The sequence below is a fragment of the Sinohyriopsis cumingii genome, chromosome 4 (assembly GCF_028554795.1).
Source record: "Sinohyriopsis cumingii isolate HCF-2022 chromosome 4, ASM2855479v2, whole genome shotgun sequence".
Classification (NCBI taxonomy): Eukaryota; Metazoa; Mollusca; class Bivalvia; order Unionida; family Unionidae; genus Sinohyriopsis; species Sinohyriopsis cumingii.
Genome location: NC_142964.1, coordinates 144,485,544 through 144,501,349, shown reverse-complemented (window position 1 = coordinate 144,501,349; position 15,806 = coordinate 144,485,544).

Here is a 15,806-nt window from a genome sequence, read left to right as displayed (position 1 = left end):
ATTTATATATATGCACACACATACACAAACAGTGGTCCCTCACAATAATGTCCAAGGGAGCCATGAAAGTGTACCATATTGTAGGTAATGTCACCTTATATATGGGTACATTATACTGAAAATGTTTATTCAAGCAATACAATAGGATCCATTATTAGATAAATTTTATATAAGGAACAGTGTTACACCAAGTGGCTTTATAGTGAGGAACCACTGTATATAATAAGATTGCTATATTTACATAATGGTAAAATGGATTTAAACGTAGTGTCTTATCTCACAAAAGACATTCACTTAAAACAATAACAGCTGCAATAAATGGGAGTTTGGGTTATTGTGAATACATTGACTTTTTGGATATGAATTTTCAAATTGAATTTTTTGGGGGAGGGTCATACATTTTAATTTATGGACTGTTGGAATCCAGTTTTTTTCTTAAGACAGACACTTTTTGCTTTGTTTTGTTATTTGCAGCAACCATATAATCTAAATAAATTTCTAACCCATATTAATAGTGAATCAGCATACCAAATCTGCAAGCTTGAGCAGAGATTGATGTGGTTGGCTAAACAAAGAATTCAGGTATTTGTTAGGAAGCAACAAATTTAAATGTAAACTAGACATGTCTTCAAAAACAGCAACATACCAGTAGTCTTGACACGTTTATCTATTCTAAGATTTGTCTCCCCTTTAACAAAGAATTTCTAATAAACATATTTAATGAATAAAGAAATCTGTTTCCAGATACTGTGATTTATGGTGTCTAGATTGATGAGATTTTATTGTATATAACCCATAGCAACCGTCCAGTCACCTTTGCAGACTTAATTTCAAATCCTAATTACTGGGCCCAACTTGTACAAACTTTAAGGAGAATAGAAAATGTAAATTTCATTAACTGATTTAGGAAGGACAGAATATTTCTTCAAGTTTGAACAAGTTCTTGAACTTTTTTCAAGGAACAAACAAAACCCAAAATATGATTTGAACTACACTCTATCAAGGGCCCAAGTAAATTCAACATAATCACAATAATCTAGAGTAATGTAAGTTGATATTAAATGATCTCACATTGACTTAAGATTTTGCAAATGGATGTTTAAATTTTCACATGGTTCTAGTTTGTGTATGTAGATGCATAGAACAAAATATGAAACTTTCGCATGCGATCTTGACAAAATATTTACCTAAAGAAACAAAAAACCAAAAAATTCAGCATACTGTTTAGATATGCATTTACCTGTATATAATCTGTACCCAACTGCGACAGAATAGATGCGGACCTTTAGTTCTATAATATACCAGTAGATCTGGGATGCATTCAGTAAGGAAGTCTCCAGGTACTGTTAGTGCAGAAGGCAAATTCATTGCTATGAACTTCCTGTTCTCTATGGGAATTTTTAATGTTTTTGATGTATAGAAGCACAGCATTAAATTTTCTGATTTTCTGTGGTTATTGAGGATGAACAAATAAACAGTCCTTGAAGAATATACATGTACCACCCCCTCCCCCCCTCCCCTCCCCCATCATTGAGAAATTAAGTCTAAATAAAGACCAGGCAAACAAACTTTAAGGCATATACATCATGTCTCAAGATTCTCCAAGTATCTGGTGCTCAGTTTGCAAGATCTTGCATTAGTAAAAATATATCTTGCTTGCATTGCTCTCAGCGTGCATCTTCTTTCAATTCTAAGTTTCTGTCCCATAGTGCCATTCAATGGTAGCCCTTAAAATAGGGCTTTTAGTTGCTTACTACAACCTGGTATTACCAAACATAATCCCTGGGTCCATTGTGTTCTGTCATCAAATGACATTGGGTACACATAATATACAAGCTACTATGACTCTGAAAGAAAATGCATTTACAAATATAAAATTATATACAAAAAGTGACTGACCGCATAAGGCAAAGATGAGACTCTTTGGTTCAAATGATTATATCATTATTATCTGTAAGATTTCTAAACAGAATAAGGAGAGAGAAAGATGTTCTTTTCCATAACTTTATCTTTCACTGTAGATTATCACAAACATCAAGAAACGTGTATTTAAATTAGAATCCAACTAATATTTAATATAGTGATGGCTGATCCCTTTAAACGTTCATGGCACTCAGAGAAGAATTTTTTTTAAAAATGTGCCAGGGTACTCTGATTAATCAAAAAGCTAATATGAAAATTATACAAAATTCTAAATCTATGGGTGTCTACCCCATATTGAAAGTGCTTTTCCTAGGTCCCAAGTACAATTTCCTGGAACAGCCCTGAGATGTTGATGAAACTGGTGTCTTGAAAGATTTTAAGTATGTCCTTGGGATAAAGAATGCATGCAGTAGATCTTGGGATATAGAATGTATTATCATAATGTTCAGCCTAACAGCCATGATGCTAAGTCAGTTTTACAATAACTTCAATTCCAGTTAGATTTACCTCCCTTGGACAAAGGTGTTTGCCATTTTGCAGGCTGTTTACCTTTGCTAATCTTTGTTAGTAATGAAGGCCATATCTTCCAATACAGGTTACATTCTTTTATGAATGATCTTTCGTTATACATTTATAATCCTTCTGCTATTTTTGCATGACATAAAGGCTTCTGAAAGCATGTACTGTCTATTATTTACAGTAAAATGACCCACAAGCTGGTGGAAGGGAATTGCAAGGGAGGTAATTATCACAGCTCACTACATCATTTAAAAGCTACCATATATCAGATATTTTGTTTTCTTAAACAACCAGAATTCAGATATATAATTTATCAGACACCAATCTACCATTTCATAATGTGCCAGCAGATCAGATCATATGTTGTTTATCATACAGTCAAGCAGCATTGAGTAGTCTCATTCAACCAAATGTTGCATTGCTTCATAAGATAAGAGTCTGGCAAAATGTTTAATAGTTGAGTTACTAATAAAATGAGCCAAGTTCATATTCTGTAAAACCAAAACAACAAAGATATCTCTCCCTATCTTAAAACGCATCTAGACATAATCTCTGCAATCATTCAAGCTCAAATTCTATTGTAAACTTAAATGGATATAATTAAACATTTTTTAAACAGATGCATTTCTCAACCAGCCGATGAAACGGTTAATTACTACTGTATATACTCACTTATAAGTAGAGTAAAACTGCAAGCAACAAAAGATCCCGATATGCCATAGCATAATGAGCCTTCAGATCAGGGTCAATCTTGTTTGTTATACTGATTACTCATTGATGCACAAATCCAGATATGAAGGCGCATTATACACCATCAGATCTGGGTCTGTGCAGTTTGTAGTTGGACTCGACTTACAAGTGAGTATATATTATATAAAATACATATCATCATCACAATGGTATTATGTCAGCCTGTCAGACCAGCCAATAAATGTTAGAAATGTGACAAAGACTGATAGCTACTGACACATAATGTGACAAAGACTGAGAGCTACTGACCCATAATAATGTGACAAAAACTCAGAGCTACTGACACATAATGTGACAAAGACTGAGAGCTACTGTCCAATAATAATGTGACAAAGACTCAGAGCTACTGACACATAATGTGACAAAGACTCAGAGCTACTGACACATAATAATGTGACAAAGACTCAGAGCTACTGACATAATAATGTGACAACAGATCCGTATGTACACTATTTGCAGTTGGATGTGTGTGCTATATGTGATAAATATGGTGTACTGATCATAAATATGGTGTACTGATCTGTCCTTAACTGTGAAGTTTTCTGGACATAGAATATTCAATATACAGATTTATTCTGTGTTTTAAAGTATTCTAGATAATGAATATTCACTGATTTGTCCTAAACTTTAACATTTTCTGGACAATGAATATTCAAGATTATATTTGTCCAAGGCCTTAAAGTTTTCTGAACAATGAATCTTCAATATAAAGATTTGTCCTACACTTTAAAGTGTTCTGGACAATGAATATTGAATATACATTTGTTCTAGACTTTCAAGTTTCCTGGATAAAGAATACTCAAGATTATATTTGTCCTAGACTTTGAAGTTTTCTGGACAATGAGTATTAAATGTGCATTTGTTCTAGACTTTAGAGTTTCCTGGATAAAGAATACTCAAGATTATATTTGTCCTAGACTTTGAAGTTTTCTGGACAATGAGTATTAAATATACATTTGTTCTAGACTTTAGAGTTTCCTGGATAAAGAATACTCAAGATTATATTTGTCCTAGACTTTGTAGTTTTCTGGACAATGAGTATTCAATAGAGATTTGTCACAGACTTTAAAGTTTTCTGGACAATGAATATTCAATGTGGATAAATATGGCGAACTGATTTTTTCCTTAACTCTGAAGTTTTCTGGACAATGAATATTCAATATACAGATTTGTCCTTAACTTTGAAGTTTTCTGGACAATGAATATTCAACATACAGATTTGTCCTGGACTTTAAAGTTTTCTGGACAATGAATATTCAATATACAGATTTGTCCTGGACTTCAAAGTTTTCTGGACAATGAATATTCAATATACAGATTTGTCCTGGACTTTAAAGTTTTCTGGACAATGAATATTCAATATACAGATTTGTCCTGGACTTTAAAGTTTTCTGGGCAATGAATATTCAATGTATAGATTTGTCCTGGACTTTAAAGTTTTCTGGACAATGAATATTCAATATACAGATTTGTCCTGGACTTTGAAGTTTTTCTGGACAAAGAATTTTCACTATAATGACATTTCTGGACCTTTAAGTTGCCTGGACTGTGAACATTCAATATACAGACTTTTCATGGACATTTAGACAATAAATAGTTCATAAACAATTTTTTCTTTTTTCTGGACTTTTAATATTTTTCTCGACCATGAATTTTCAATATACAGATTTTTCCTGGACTATAAGAATTCAATATACTGATTTTCTTCTGGTCTTCTTAATTTTCTGGTCTATGTTGCAATGAATATTTATGTCTGAAAAAATGCAGTTGCAATGGAAAAATGAAATATTAAATTTCCCCAATTAAAACTTCTCTATTGTCTTCACATTACAGCTATATTACATTCAATCAACAATTATGATGACAAAAGAAGAGCTAAACATTGCTGATTCAGTACTTGTGAATTTAAAGTATTGTTTTTGTTCATAAGAAATCTATTGCACAATAAATTTGTTTAGTTACAAAATGTTACCAAAACTTAACCTTAAAGACAAAAAAAGATCACAGAAAAACCTTAACATGACCACACTCTCCAAAATGGTTTTATCTTATGGCCTAAGTCATTACAGAATAGAGCCATTAATTCATGAGTAAAAAGAAGAATAAAAAACTATATCATGTGGTCTCAAAGGAATTCCACTCCCCCAGTCCTAAAGAATTCAATAGTAACTGACACGTTTCGAGAAAGGTGAGGAATTGATATGAACTTAATATGTCCAGCAATAACAGCAATTATTCCTTGGTACAGCAATAATAGTAATTATTCTTTAGTATAACAATACCAATAATTATTCCTTAGTACAGCAATACCATTAACTAATACTTCGTAACAGCAATAACAGTAATTATTCTTTAGCACAGCAATAGCAATAATTATTCCCTAGTACAGCAATAACAGTAATTATTCCTTAGTACAGTAATACCTGTAATTATTCTTTAATACAGCAATACCAGTAATTATTCTTTTGTATAGTAATACATGTAATTATTCTTTAGTACAGCAATACCAAACAATTTTAGTACATCAATACCAGTAATTATTCCTTAGTACAGCAATACCATTATTTAATCTTTCATACAGAAAGAACAGTAATTATTCTTTAGTATTGTGATAGCAATAATTATTTCCTAGTACAGCAATAACAGTAAATAGTCCTTAGTACAGCAACAACAATAATTATTCTTTAGTACAGCAATATCAGTAATTATTCTTTAGTACACTAATACATGTAATTATTCTTTAGTACAGCAATACCAAACATTATTTAGTGCATCAATACCAGTAATTATTCCTTAGTACAGCAATACCAGTAATTATTCTTTGGTACAGCAATACCAAACATTATTTAGTACAGCGGTACAGCAATACCAGTAATTATTCCTTAGTAGAGCAATAACAGTAATTATTCCTTAGTACAGAAATACCAGTAATTATTTCTTAGTACAGCAATAACAGTAATTATTTCTTTGTACACTCTAGGCAAAAATAGGATAACGAGTTTCAAGACTTTCATTATGATAAATTGTAAAAAAGGTTTGTCAACCAGAAGTAATAATAATACAAATAATACTGTATTTTATAAGGGCAGATAATTTAGTTACATGAGTGGGACGTGAGGCATTTCAGTCACTTTTCTGCAATTGGCAGCTAATGTAGCATCAACAGTTTTTATGGATTTGAGTAAAGTTTTTTCACATTCTTATATTTCCCAAATTCTAAGCCTACTTGGCATTAAACTTTATGAAATGACAATTCATTTTATGATAGATTCTCACTTCTCTGAGTGTGGGATCAAGGTCACAATCTGAGAAATGTTTTGGGGTTTGGTGAATGTTTTTCCATTATATTTCTAAAAAGCCCTGATGGATTTTCTTCATACTTTCGACTAACCACTATGAAGCAAAGACAATTCATTCAGCTATATAGTTGTTCAACCTACACCTTGGTGTCAAGGTCAAACATTTTGCAACAGTACTTCATTTATACATCACAATTTAAAGCATGCCAGTTACTACTGAAGTCCTGGGATGTGTTAATGTGGAACTTCTTTAATATAATGTACTTTTAAAAAAACACAAATGTTACAAAAGTAAAAAGCATTCCTGCAACTATGCTATTCTTAACCTGCAAAGCTAAAATCAATCTACAATCAACTGGCTAATTTTTGGTTTCAAACTATACAATGATTATTTAAACATAAACACAAAAGTAACTAAATTGCTACCAAATATGTGAAGTTCTAAGAAGAACCCTAACCTGTGCTAAACCTCCTTACAAACATGGACTGAACTGAACTATTCTAATGTACTAACATTATTACTGTAAATTCTCACCTAAAAGTCAATTCAAACTATAAACAACAAAGATCCTGATCTGCCTTAGCATAATGCACCCACAGATAATGGTCTATGTTGTTTGTTCAACGGATTCCTCCTAACAAACTTCACAGACCCACATCAACAGGTGCATTACGTGACTGCAGATATGGGTCTGTGCAGTTTGCAGTTGGATAAGTATAGATGGTATTATTTTGAGATAAATATTCAAACCATTTATCAGAGTTGTTCATTATTATCAACAAACTTTGCTTTGCTCTATGTGAAAGCCAACATATTTGTATCCAAAAATGTGTCATTTTTTAAAAACAATTCTTTAAACTTTTTTTTTTACCAATGTTTAAAACTTCCCAGGAACACACTTACATTGAAGACAACCTCAGTATTTGACCATTTGTCTCTCTTTGCACTGCATTTGGAAAAAATATAATGCCTACATAATGAGGTGTTAAAAAGGTTAATAATAATGCGATAAATTGTCACAGTCAACCTAGAATCAACCTATGTGTATTGGCATATTAAATACTGCATTTTAAAGAATGAAGGTCACTGACTGGCTGAAAATAATTACCTGTGGAAGAATTTTAAGATAATGTTTTTGAAAAATAGAAAACTATGTGTGAATAAACTGTTCTCTTAAAGTTTGCTTGAAACTTGAACCATTTAAATTTTATCAATGCTGCCAGGAAAGTACTAATGGCAATAAAGGAGGAAATCTCACTGGGATGGAAATATTGAGTAGGCACATTTCTCATAAAGCTGGCATAACACATACCAATATGATCATTGTAAATATTTTGTCTCGAATAAATCACTTATAGGATTAAAATGTCTTTCGAAAATGTTACTTAAGAAGTCTAGTTAGAGATATGTCCAGTGGAAAAGACTAAATAAAATACACAGTTTCTTGCCCCTTTTATCAGTCAGCTTTGGTGAATTTGATCACAATTCTATGAATAACTTGTCCACTGGGTACAACAGAGATACATTTTCCAAATTTGAGTCATATATTTCAAAAACAGGTATCCCTGAATAGTTTATTAAAATTCTGCATAATGCATTTTCTCAGCTATGCTATTAATAACATGTCCCCAAAAGTCAATCTGTTGTGAATTCAAACAAAAAAAATGAATGCTTAACAATACTTGACACTGAAAAGTGGAACCAGATGATAATTATTAAAAGTTAGGGAAGAAAAATTACTTTGTATAAAAAACTGCACATTTTTCCTTAATTTGTCACACTGGTTACACAACATACACAGATGAAACTGCACCAATCAATAAGCTTATATAATTGCCATCGGTTAAGTTTGGTATCTTGCTTTTACAAGCCAGTAAATCATTTATAATTTTTGTATAAAAGGATTCAACAATTTATATCCATTGTCTCAAATGTTTCATTAATTTTATTATAGGAGAATCTCTCTCTGCCCCCTTCACAATTATGCAGATAGTCAAGAAAACATTTTCCTTTGATAATTGGTAAAATATGTTTAACTCACAATTTCATTAACCCTGAAAGGGACAGTTTAGTCCCTCTAAGTTGGTGATAACTTAAGTCTGTAATAAAGGTGAAACAGGTTCCAGGATTTACTTTGATTATCTATAGTAACCAATGTACACTTACTCATATCATTATCAAAATCTGCCAGACATAAACACTCTAAAGGAAGGAAGGCAAATGCAACGAATGTTTAAAGAATGTTATGCCACATTTATAGACACTGAGTAATCATCTGATGGAGGGAAAAAATCAATAAAGTTTGGAATATTTTATATTGATCTGGAGATTATGTAATAATCTTGGATTACCTCCCTTTATCAATGTGCCATCCCCCCCCCCCAGCATTACTGCAATATCAAAAAGTATATTAAATACAATATTTATATGAATGAAGGTTATTGATTGGGCCGAAAATATTAAATTTCAAACATTTTTTAAAAAACCCTATGCATGAGTAAATTAAATGGAATAGTTGGCTTTAATGTTAAACCATTTTAATTTTATTGCTGTCACACTGCTCAAGTACTACTGGAATGCAAACGGGACATTTTCACCAGGCTGGATTTTTATGGTAGTCACTTTATCAAAATCAATGCACATAAACATATCCTTTTATCATTTTAACAAGTTTTGCCTTGGAAGGATCATTCATAGGAAAATGTTTTGTAGATCTATCCATGAGAGCTAAGTACTTTGGTCAAATATTAGCATTAGAGTCTATGGGAACTGTATCATTTCTCTTTGCCCATATAGCACTCGTATTTTGCAACAAAAGAATTGTTTTGAAAATCTAAGACTAACTGTTAAACTGTTCACTGTTAAATACTGGTTTACTATGACTATCTGGAATACATTAAATTCAGGTCACAATGACTAGTTGGAATCAGCTGCTCTTTATCATGCAAAAGATCATGTAATATTTCACTTTAAGTGTGCAAACAAATGAATTCAAGGTCTGGACAAAATTTAGAATACAACTCAGAAGCAATTTTTGTGTAAACTATGGACAGTGGGTCACAGTGACTCAATATGATGCTGAACAAAAGTTTATTTCAAGGTGGACTCAATCTATAAATTCTGTGACAGTAGCAAATGTGGCTGTTATTGGAATTACACAGTAAAAGTTTCAACATCAAGGAACAAACTCTTTAAGTTAAGTAAGTGGTCCTTGTTTCATGTGTACCACACATGAATCCCAAGATACACCGATAATGCAACTTTGGGGCAATGGGGGACAAAGGTACTAAAACTGATGCCCAAGATACACTGATAATGCAACTTTGGGGCAATGGGGGACAAAGGTATTAAAATTGATGCCCAGATACACTCAAGAAGTATTCCTGAATAAGGTTTGCAAAGTATGTCACAGTAATCCAGTTCTGATCTGTAATATATCTGTACTGGACAGTCACAGACATTCAAGTATAGCATTGGTATGAAGGGTGCATATAATTAAGTTTAGGTTAAAAATGTTCCAGCACCTAATTTTGGCACCAAGCTGTTCCAGTCCTTGATGGCCCTTAAAACAATGATTACATATTACACTGTAGAGTACTGAGTATCCTTGTGTTATGTGTCTACTTTTGGTACACATAAGGTGTGTGCCACATCAATATTGCAAGACTACTGCATGTCTGGCGTAAACATCATGCTATCAAATGAAACAATTCTCCATAAACAGGCATGAAAAACCCAAACTGATTCAGAACTGAGTTTAACCCACATTCACATTATCCCCTGACTGCTGAATGACTGGACAAAGTCAAACCTAGATGTCACATACTCTCAAGCAAACAACATTTTCATTTTAGATTTCATACAAGGACCAAAAATACATCCATATGCCATAGATACACCCCTCCTCAATATGATGTAATTAAAGGAAAAAGGTATAAGTTAAACAGACACTGTAACTCCATCAACTTTTGCCAAAAGAACCATTAAGATTCAAACGTGAACAATGTCTTCTAAATATAAAGCCTCACATCAAGTTTAATTTGAACCCAGCAAGTGTAATAATTACAGAACAGAAACAAAAGCAAAATGTAGTTTTCCAGGTAAAAAAGGTTCTCCTCTGAAATGGGGATGGGAAACACATTCTGAGGGAAATGTTCTTACTGCATACAAACATATCTCAGATTTTCATTTTGCTGGGTGCTTAGGTGAATAAAATATGTTGATTCCGTTTTACTCTTTCAGCCATGCATGTGCACCAGGGTAAAAAAAAATCAAAAACTTTTTTGGCTTACTGGACCCATGGTTTTTGTGTCCTTGACCCTTTTTACTCCAAATCTAATCCTACTTTTTAAAATGATTCATCTGTCATCTGTGTGTGTGCAGTTCGGACAGGTCTAAAATCCAAAATTCAACTCCAGTTCTGAAACATAACTTTTGGCCTCAAAAAGACAATGTTTGGTCTCAAACATTAAGTTTTCTCTGCCATGTGGAGATAATGAGTTAATATAAAGTCTCGTACAAAATTTGGTTTGAATCCATAAGGTACTTCAAAAATTCCTCCAGGGGAAATTGATGGGCAAAGCTGTAAATCAATCAACGGCCACAACTCCATACAATTTTGCTGGAAAACGATGAGAATCAAACATAACCTGTATCTTCATAATGTAAAGACTCAAACAAGATTTGACTTCAATGCAACAAGTCCTTCAGTCCTTCAAAAGTTATCGGAGCATAAACAAAACTGAATTGTAAAGTTCTAAGCAAAAATATGGGCCATAAATCTGTCAATTTCATCAAAAAATTATGAAAATCAAACATGACCTTTGTTTTCTTATTGAAAAGCTTCTAAACATTTAACTTTAGTCCCTGAAGTCCTAAGTCCTTCATACATTACTAAGCAGAAACTAAACTGAATGGCAAAGTTCGAAGCCAAATAAGGAACATGACTCTTTCAAATATAACCAGAAAATGGTGTGAATCAAACCGGGCCAAAGCCTTCTTAATATGAAACTTCATACTCATTTCAATCCATGAACTTCTTTAAAGGTTCTTAAGCAGAGGCAAAGTTCTAGGTCAAACAAGGGCCATAACTCCTCTAAATTCTGCTGAAAAAAGTAAACTTTAAAATTAATCTAGGTCTCTTGAATGTAAGGCCACATAGCTAATTTGAATTTCAGTTCATGAAGTTATCTGACAAATATTGATCAGAAATGAAATCTGTGGCATGAAATGTGGATATGAACATACATGTGCAACACTACATGTACATTCCATATATATATATAGCAGGGACATAAAAATATAAATTAAAAATAAATATTCTGATATGAACAATATAATATGAATGCTAATAAGTCATTCAAGTGAGAAAAGTAAGCTGCACTGACCTGTATGACTTTAACTGCTATTTCATTTGGGATAAATGGTAAAATATCTTTGGCACATGTAATGATGTGAACATAAACTTAAGTAAAAATAAAGGTCATAAACACCTACATAAATATAAAAAATTTGATTTCTGTATTCTGGAGGAAGAAGTTTGATCATTTTAGGGGTATGAAATAAACTGTTCTATATCTTAGAAATAACTTCAAATCAACTAGAACAGTGAAAACATAATTTTCTACAACCAGCAAACTTAAAGTTTGTATATTTTTTTATACTTAATTAAAGGTAATGGATCAACGTTTAAAAAAACTATTGAAATAAGGAAATCCTATCCCAACAATTTTCATCATTAATTCCATATGAGTCATTCCAACAATTTGCATTATTAATTCCATAGGAATCCTTCCAACAATTTTCATCAATAATTCCATAGGAGTCCTTTCAAAATAAAAATTAGGAAAAGTTACAATCAAGTGTTAAGAAACTTTTTTTTTACAGTTCAGCTCCAAGTCAAAATTGCATATATTTTTTTAATGGGGGGGTTCAAATCAATTTTAGTTTAAGCAACCTGTGATACATCATATCTTCTTAACAGACAAAGGTTTGCAAAGGTAAGTCAAACTATAAAGACATTTTGTTCTTACAACTTCTGCTATGCTTATTCCTGCATTCCATACACTCAAATGTGAACAGATTTGACTTTATCAGATATGAAATTTGGCAGTGTTCTGAACTGGAAATTGTTTCACTTTGGTATCAAATCAATAGTTTTAGCAACCTTGATTGTGGTCATCATAATGATATTAATCCAACCCCCAAAGCAAGATGGTGACTACAGGAGGCCACTATATGCCGTATGTCATCTGATCTACTGAACCAAAACATCTTCATCACAGCTCACACTAAATCAGGATATACTGCCATCAGCTACATCACACCTTACTTCTATCATCAAAAATCAAAATCTAATTATAAATAAGGGCAAAAGATCCTAACCGTACTTGACAGCTCCAGTGTGTTTACCGTAGCTGAATGCCTGCAACATGCATCATTGTAATATTATCATCAGCTTTGTGATTTATCACAGCAAGTAAAGTATTCCAGACTTTTTCATCCTATGTATTTGACAAAATCTTCCATTCTGCACTAAAGCCATTCTAGAGAAAAGATCATAACAAATGCAATCTAAACTGAGCGTGATGCAATCATCAAAGCATATGGTTTTATCCAAGTGGATGTTACCACTAAATTTACAGCACTGTGGCAGTTTTGTTATTATAAACTAGGGAAGTAACCCAATATGAGGAATACGAACAAAACCTTGTTTCTGGCCAACTAATTCTCATTTAGAAGAGATACCTTTGGTGTCAGTGCCAAAAAACATCAAGATCTGCTGTCACACAATGTGTCAAAAGATTTAAACTGTTTGCTGTACATAAGATTTGTAATTAACAGCAAACATCAGGCATGGAAATCAAAAACATTTTGAGATTACGATTTTGTGTAAGCCAATCGCAAAGAAATTTAAAATCCAAAATACTTCAGGTATTAGCCAATCAAACATTGTGATCAGTGATTGAAATAGCTAATTATCCTTATCTACGTAGGAGATCTGGAAGATTTTAGTGATGTTTAGTATTTAGTTCAAAATACATAACTTTATATTCCTATATCTTCCTAAATTGGTCCAAATTTTAAAAAATGATAAGATTTAAATTAAAATAATGAAAGCTAAATAGCTGTTCAATTTCTTTTTGAAATGTCTGCACAAAATAAATGCGAATAAAATGGGCAGAGTGAGATCCACCTTTACATGAAAGGTTACGGTTTGTTCATGAACAAAACTTCCATCTGGGAATTTTATTTATACAACAAAAATTTGCCATTTTTACAATAATTTGTAAACAAAATATATGATAATGGTAAAAGATGGTCAAATAAAAATTTTACAATTATATTAGTATTCTAGAGAGAAAACAAAGATGCAATTCTAGCACCAACTGAATTCAAAAACAAATGCATCAGTATCAAAGAAGTGAACAGAAACTACCACATAATCAAATATATATATTTCTCCAAACAACTTTTTCATGAACGATGCTGAAAACGATGTTGGATTCTTTAAATTATAATTTTGTATACCAAACTTATCACTAAAACTAAACTGGAAATCTCACTGCCTTTGGATTCCCAAAAAATTTAAATGACCAGTCAATGTTGAGCTATTTAAATGCATTATATGGGGATTTTCTTTTCTTTGGCTCACAAGCAAAATGTATAGCAATGTACAGCATGTCCTGTAAGGAAGTGGAGTGAGTGGAAGAAAGTAAGTCTTCTGGGTAATAGATAGAGTTATGAACAGTGTCAATAATATATCAAGTTAAAAAAAGGGTTGTAGAACATGTTTCATGCATAAAAACTTGTTACATAAAGATTTTTGAAGAAGTTTTTAAAGATTTCCAAAAGGTTTCAAGAAATTCTGATGGAAATAGATATTTCTCATGATCATGTTTTTGTTTATCACCGTGTAAATGGATACAAAAAAACTCCATAAAAAAGCATGTTGCTAATTAGCATACCACGACAGCAAAGGTACGTTACTCAATCTAATAAATGCCTTTGCCAGATGTCATTTGATCATCCAATTTTATCATTTCATTACTTCTGGAAAAATTATAACTTATTTTATTGAGTTTTAACATTTTACATTTCCTTAGATAAATCCAACAATTTTTTGCAGCAATTTCAAGGACTTTTCAAGGATACAAAAGACTTGTTCAAAATACGAGTTTAAGAAAACCCATGAAATTCAAGGATTCTGAAGATAGCATGAACTATGCTTCGAGAGGTTTGATGTATATGCATGTTTAAGACATTATATAATATGAAAGACCTTGAGGTTCTCTATACACTGCTATGGAACTTGGCTATGCAGTACTACTCTGGTCTAGAGCAAATGCAGAGTGAATTGTAGTGTACATGCAAGGCCTATGAGGTACAGAGTGGAAAGATAAGTAATTAGGTTATGTTAGGTACCTTTCTGAGTAAAAGGCTGTGTAGGTCTTTGAATGGAAATATTAGACTACTGAATAAATAATGCTGAATGAGGTACACTTTAATAGGCATAGTGAAGTACAGAGTAGGCCATATGCAAGCTACAAGTAACATCAAAAGTCTGATGATAAATGTGCAGATTGGTAAGCATTCAGATACTAGAAATAGTGTAGCATAGCGTATGCCTGAAAAATGACCAAGCTGTTCAAAACGCAATATTTATATTATGAAATTAGCAAAGATCAGTGAAATTCTAACAGCTGAGATACAACAACTAAGCAGTGAAAAAAATTTAGTTTCAAAAGAGTAATGGTGAAATCTCATTAAAACTGTAGGTTTGATAATATTATATTGGATGATGACGAATTCCCACTTCAGTCTTTAGTATTTCTATACTGTTTACACTTGCTTATAAGTTGAGTCAAACTGCAAACAAAAAAGATCTTGATTTGCCATAGCATAATATGTCTACAGACCATAATATGCCTAGGCCATAATATGCCTACAGACCATAATATGCCTAGACCATAATATGCCTACAGGCTATAATATGCCTACAGACCAGAACATGCCTAAAGACCATGCCTACAGACCAGATTATATGTTGGTTGTTCTACTGCTTACTCCTAACAAACTGCATAGACCCAGATCTGCAGGCACATTATGCAACTGCAGATCTGGGTCTGTGCAGTTTGCAATTGGACTTGCCTTGTTGCAAAGTGTACTTCAGTTTAGTAAATTTCCTGTATACCAATAGTTTAATACATGGTTTTCAAAGGGGTGGATCCATTCAATATACGTGGTCACAATCTTTTTTCTTTCTTAACAAAAAGATATTCAGATCTATCATGAATAGCCCATTCATTACCTTC